This window comes from Silene latifolia, chromosome 6 (genome assembly GCF_048544455.1).
Source record: "Silene latifolia isolate original U9 population chromosome 6, ASM4854445v1, whole genome shotgun sequence".
Classification (NCBI taxonomy): Eukaryota; Viridiplantae; Streptophyta; class Magnoliopsida; order Caryophyllales; family Caryophyllaceae; genus Silene; species Silene latifolia.
In genome coordinates this window covers 63,142,362-63,149,109 of record NC_133531.1, presented here as the reverse complement: position 1 = coordinate 63,149,109, position 6,748 = coordinate 63,142,362, and the positions used below count along the sequence as shown (strand labels likewise).

The following is a 6,748-nucleotide window of genomic DNA, read 5'->3' as shown; positions in this document are numbered from 1 at the left end:
TACTCCTACCCCACAACATCTTACCGGAAACTTTATTGCCAAGTCCGCCTTCATCCAACTAGTTGAGAGGAGCCAATTCTGGGGAATGCCTAGTGAGGACCCTCATTCTCATATGGAAACATTTTGTGATTATTGTGAAGCTATCTCTCAAACGGGCGTGACTCAAGACCAAATAAGATGGGTCTTATTTCCTTTTTCGTTAATCGGCACCGCAAAGCAATGGTTGAAGGGCCTTGATAAGGCCACCCTTGGAATAGATTCTTGGAAGAAGCTAGCTCTAGCTTTCTACAAAAAATTCTACCCACCGGAGAAGACCAACATGCTAAGAGCTCAAATTACGGGTTTTAAGCAAAGGGATGAAGAATCTTTGTACGAAGCTTGGGAGCGGTTCAAGGGTATTTGTCGCTCATGTCCTCACCATGGACTTAGCGAATGGTTTTTAGTGCAACAATTTTGGAATGGTTTATATGAAGATTCAAGGAACATTCTCAATATGGGATCAAATGGAATGTTCACCGAAGTTGATGACAATCAAACATGGAACAAGATTGAGGAAATGGCGGTCCATAATTCGCAATATAGTAGGCCTCGCAAGGCTACTAGAGGAGGAAAGTATGAAGTGGACACCGTTACTCAATTGGGTGCTCAACTTAGTGCTCACATTGACACAATCAACTTGAAGTTTGAACAAGCTATGGCTAGACTTGAGGAAAGCTCAAAATCATCAAAGCATCATGTCAATGCCATGACGGCATCCTCATCAATCCCAAGCGGGATATGTGAGAATTGTGGAACCTTGGGTCATGACTCAAGTGAATGTAGGGGAACAACCGAGCAAGTCAATGCTTTCCAAGCTTACAAAAGTGGTACCCCTTATTCAAATTTTTACAATGAAAACACCAAGTTCCATCCAAATCTCTCATACAAAATCCAAAATGTCCAAAACCCTCAAACAACATACACTCCACCACCCATGAGAAATCAAAATCAAAGACCCTTTTTCAATCAAAACCAAGGCTACCAAAATCAAAATCCATACAATCACCACAATGACCAAAGTTTTGATGTCCAAAAAGCGGTCCTTCAAATGCAAAAAAATCAACAAGAATTTTTCACCCAAATGCAAAAAGATAGCCAAGCAAAAGACACCACCATCAACAACATTCTAGCTCACACCAAGATGTTGGAAACACAATTGACCCAACTAGCATCTTCAAACTCACAAAGACAAAAGGGGCAATTACCACCTCAAGGTAATCCCCCTAGACATGAAACGGTTAGTGCCATTCACTTGAGAAGTGGTACAAGATATGAAGCACCGAAGAAGCAAGTTGAGGATGAAGTTGTGAGAGCTAGTGAGAATGAAGTTGTGGTGCAAGGTCCCAAGGAAGGGGAATCATCAAAAGAAGAAAGTTCAAAGAAAAATGAAGACAAAGCCAAAGAAAAGGAGCCCATTGTGATTAGACTTCCTTTTCCAAGTCGTCAAGCCAAGCCTAAATTTGATGATCAACTTGGAAAGTTCATGGAAATTGTGAAGAAATTAGAAGTCTCAATTCCTTTCACGGAATTAATCAATCACGTTCCGGCCTATGCAAAGTACATGAAAGATATCCTCACAAAGAAGAAGTCAATCCGGAAACTTGAGACTATCGCCTTCACTAAGGTGAGTAGTGCAATTCTTCAAGGGAGTTCACCTCCAAAGTTAAAGGATCCGGGAAGCTTCTCAATACCGTGTACCATTGGCGACACAACGATCAACAAAGCCTTATGTGATCTAGGGGCTAGTGTGAGTGTCATGCCGTACTCGGTAAGTAAAAGGTTGGGAATGGGAGAGCTTAAATGTACCAATATCACTCTTCAAATGGCCGATAGATCGACGAAGACACCGCTAGGGATATGGGAAGATGTCCCCGTGCGAATTGGGAAGTTTTTCATCCCGGTGGACTTTGTCATAGTTGATATGGAGGAAGATTCCAACATTCCAATCATCTTAGGAAGACCTTTCCTACACACCGCGGGTGCGGTGATTGATGTGAAACATGGAGAGCTCACTCTAGAAGTGGGAGATGAAAGCATAACTTTTAATCTTGACAAGACCATGAGAGCTCCTCGTTTGCATGAGCCATGTTTCATGATTGATCATTATAGCCGAAAAGATGAAAAGAAGAAATCGGAACTCCAATGGAGGAAGAAAGTTGAAGATGCTCCATTCAAAGAGCAAGTGAATTGTGAAAAGGAGAGCTTGCAAAGCTCATCAAAATCAACCAAGGAAGAAGATGATGGCCTCATTGGCCAAGAGAAGAAATTGGGAGAGTTGTCTCCATCCAAGCAAGAGATTTTCAATGATCAACTCAATGAAGTTTGTGGTCTTTGGGACGATGAATTTGAAGGGATCTTTAATCCCTACATTGGGCATGCCATCGATCATGATCAACAACAAGGGCCACGGTCTATTGAGGACCTCTACCACAACAATGAACAAGCTTTTAATTATTTCTTCGAGGTGTTGAGCAACATCAACAACACCTTGAACATGCCTCCTTGACATCTCATCAAGAATGAGAGTTTGGTGGAGTCCTCCCTAAACCACCACTTGTAAATATTTCTAACTCCCTAACTTACATTCAATTTTTGTATTGCATTTTTTTTGTCATTTTTGGATTTATTTACTTTGATCAAAATAATTGTCATGAAAAGAGAGAAGTGAGGGAGGGACTAATGATTTTAACTGATGTGTAGTGCTTTACCTTAGTCCGGGATGGCAATTGCCTAGGCTATTCATGCCTTAGTAGTGCCCCCACAATGAAGAACACAAGATTTGAAAGAAAGAAAGAAAGAATGATAAGGGAATGCGTTGGTGCACGGATGGAACTAAATCCGTGTACACAAGGACCAACCCGAGCGGATTCCTGAGAATCCGCCCGTCTGCAGAGGATCCGAGCGTCCTGCTGAGAAGACGCCCGTCTTGGGCCGAGCCGAAACTCGCAAATTCTTGATCGTTGAAGAATCCGAGCGGATTTACGGAAAGACGCCCGTCTCACGTAATCCGTCCGTCTTGTGGACAATCCTCCCGTCTTGCGGTGAAGAAAAACAAAGAAAAATCTCTCGGACAAGAATCCGTCCGTCCCGCACGAAATCCGCCCGTCTCATCTCGGAAGAATCCGAGCAGATTCCCCGAATCCGCCCGTCTCTAGGCGGGATTTTTGAAAATTTGAAGTCAAGAATCCGAGCGGATTGCGCCTAATCCGCACGGATTGTCCTGCGTCCTAATATTGTCGAGTTCTTTAAATACCCACCCCACCTTCATTCATTCATTCATTCACTCATAAACACTACCCATAACATCAAAACCCTCATCCTCTCCATCTCAAAAACAAAAACCCTCAACAAAACTCACCAAAATCAAATCAAACCATCTTTCAAATAACAAATCAATCACTCCATCTTCATTAACAATCAAAACCAAGCACAAAATCTTCACCTTTGAATTGATTTTTGTTCTCACAAAGGCAAAGCCTTTTACCTTCAAAATCGATTTGGGCATTCTACAAATTGAAGATTTTTGATCTTTTTCTTGGTTAGCTCATCAAATGGCAAGAACAAAGGGAGCAACAAAAGCAAAAGCAAAGGCACCAAAGACTACAACTCTCTCTCAAAGGCAAAAAGCTCTACAAATGAAGAAGGCTTTGGCAATGGTGGTATCAACACCAAGCTTGGAAGTGCAACCACCTCAACAAATTTCTATGGAAGCATCACCCTCTACTCCGGTAATTAATCAACTCTTGCATTACCCGGAGGTAACATTCATTTCCGATTCCCATAGAAATACATTTGTCAAGTTTGCTATGAAACAAATTCAATCCACCAAATTCATATGCCAAGATGCTTTAGAGAAGTTGGGTGTTCTTGAACAAACAAGAGTCTTTTTCAATGCCATGGGTTTAAAGAAATTGTTTGAAATGAAGGAAGTAACATAACCCTCCCTTGTCTTGGAATTCTTAAGTTCTTTAAAAGTGACAAAAGTTGAGAATAGGGAAAATATTGAGTTTCGTCTAGCTAACACTAGTAGACGCATTACCTTTCCTAATTGGGTGCAATTTTGGGTCTTAGCGATGAACATAAATTTTATAAGCAATATGGGAAGTATGATCCCGAGCCTCTTTGGGAGGCAATCTCCGGGAAGAAATTTGAGGATTTTAAAGCTTGTCGTGCTCTTTTGGTCCATCATCCGGGCATAAGAATATGGCACAAAGTTGTGGGAAATACCATAATTGCTAGGAAAGACACCAATCATTTCACGGGACTCGATTTTATTCTCCTTGAATCAACTTTGAATATTGGAAGAATTCACACCAAGCCTTACAATTCTTTGAGGCTATTGGTTGATAGATGGCTCCATGTAGATAGTGGGAAGAAGGGTCAAACCGTAATTGTTAATGGCGGCCTTGTCACGGTCCTAGCCAAGCACTTTGATCCTAATTTCAATAAGGATAGCAAGTACAAGGCTAAGGATGGTGGCCATGTTATTGATATGTCCACCTTGATTAACAAGTTTAAGTGGGTTGCTCACAATCCCCTTGATACCAAGTATGGGTGGCTTACAAGTGAGGCTCGATCATTCACTCTACCCGCAAAGATTTGCCGTCTTAGTGTCCACCGGACCAACTATTTACTTCCCCTATCCAAGGAAGCCGAGTACATCATTCAACAACAAAAGGGTGATCATGAAACTCCCTCCTCTTCCATTGTTATACCACCTTACCCCTATGATTATGAAGAGTTCAAACCGCAAGGAGTTGAAATTGAAAAAGATTATGTCACTCTTCTAATGCAAGCCATGCACAAGCAAGCTTATGAAGATCGGAAGAATGCTTATTTGGCTCAATATCCTCCCCTCCTACATCTAGCTAGGCAAGGACTCCTTGATCCATCTTGTCCTTTGCCTAGTTGGGCGGATAGAGAAGCCTTATTTCCGGGTGCATCAAGGGACGTGGTGGAAGGCAATGAGGTTGTTGGAAATGATGAGGAATTTGATGATAACATTGAGGAAGAAGCAAGTGGAGATAAAGAAAGAGATGGTGAAGATGGTGAAGAAAATGATGAAGAAGATAGTGATGAGGAAAGCAAAGAAGAAAGTGCCAAGGAAAGTGGCAATGTGACCACTTCTCATGAGGGAAGTGATGGTGATAGTAGCATGATGGAAGACTAGCCTTGGAGATTCCTACTCTCCCACGGTTTGTCTATATCTCTTTGTATTTTATTTCATTTTGATCATTGTTGGTTTAGTCCTAGCAACATCAAAGGACTCACACCTCGGTTCCTTTGAGGTGTTCTTTATTGTTCCCACTTTTGTAAAATCCAAAATGACAATCTAGTTTCATGCATAGCATAGCGTGTGCATGAACTCCCCATGCTTTGACATTAGCAATAGTGTCTTACTTGTGCAGGGAAGTTAATGCATACGCAACGGGAGGTAATTTAAATTATCCTCTCCGTCATAACAAAAACCATGCATCATGTAGTATAGCTTAGTGTAGAATTGCATTTAGTATAGAAATCATGCATCATCTTTGCATAATTTCCATCATTTTGGCCATTGAGGACAATGCCCATATTAGTGTGGGGATGGGAATTCTAACACTTAACTTTTATTCAAAAATCATAAAAATTTGAAAAATTGAAAAAAAAAAACCAAAAACAAGTTCATTTCCCTTGTATATATTGTCTTGTATATATTGTGTTTGTTTTATCCTTGTTCACTTTGATTTACTACGCCACATCCGAGACATGAGGATATTGAAGACCGCATGGTATGATCTTTCCAATCTCCTTTTTCCTCTTTATGTTAATGATTATGTGGCTTTATTTTGATTGATGCGGTAAAAACAATGTGAACTTAGGATTGCATTTAGTTTATATGTCATATTAGTTGGTAGAATCATATGCATTAGGATGTATATATGCTAAGTTGCATCATGGCATGTAGTTGCATGTTAGAAAATTTTGCGAAACCATCTATTTGGGAAGCTTGACAAGTGTATATAGGCCCTAGTAGATGCTTTTTCTTCTTAAGACTTTGCTTGTTAGAATACTTGTAAAACACCCTAGGATGTGTCATGCTAGTATCCTTTGACCCATGGTTTAAGGCCGAGTCAAGAGTACCTTGTGGTGTGATAACTCCTTGGCTACCGTTTATTCCAAGGTGACCCTTGAAACCATGCATACATCCATCATCCATGTTCTACCACATTTTTGTCATCAAAGGGAATGGGCACAAAAAGAAATCAATTTGAGTTCAATGAAATGAAAAGTGAAAGAAAGTTTGCAAAAATGCATCAAATGAAAAGAGGAGCAAAAATAGAACTCCTAAAAGCTTCAAATACAAGGCACCCTCGTTACTAATTGGGGTGACTTTGAAAATGTTCAAAAAGAAAAAAAAAAAAAAATTGTCAAGTATTGAAAAGCCAAAAATCAAAAAGAAATGGCAAAGAAAGTGTTCTCAAAAAGTCAAATGCCAAAGAAATTTGGGGGAAAAAAAACAAAAACAAAAGCAAACTCCCAAAGTGAAACTCAAATATCTATTGATCCCTTTATCCACCGTATCCATTTTTGTGCATGGTAGAGAGGGGACGACCCTTCTTCTTGTCTAGGCAAGAGGGGGAATTCCGCGATCCTCCAGTGTTTCTAACACCATGGGGAGTCTACTCTTGACAAAAGCATTTAACGATTGAGGACAAAGGTACCCTAG

General features: G+C 40.5%; 1 non-coding gene across 1 annotated transcript; it reads right to left on the bottom strand.

Moving 5' to 3' along the window:
* Positions 1-319: 319 nt before the first annotated feature.
* Positions 320-426, bottom strand: LOC141589162 (small nucleolar RNA R71). Its single transcript, XR_012520111.1, has one exon. It is a non-coding gene; the product is annotated as a small nucleolar RNA R71 (small nucleolar RNA).
* Between the last annotated feature and the right edge of the window lie 6,322 nt (positions 427-6,748).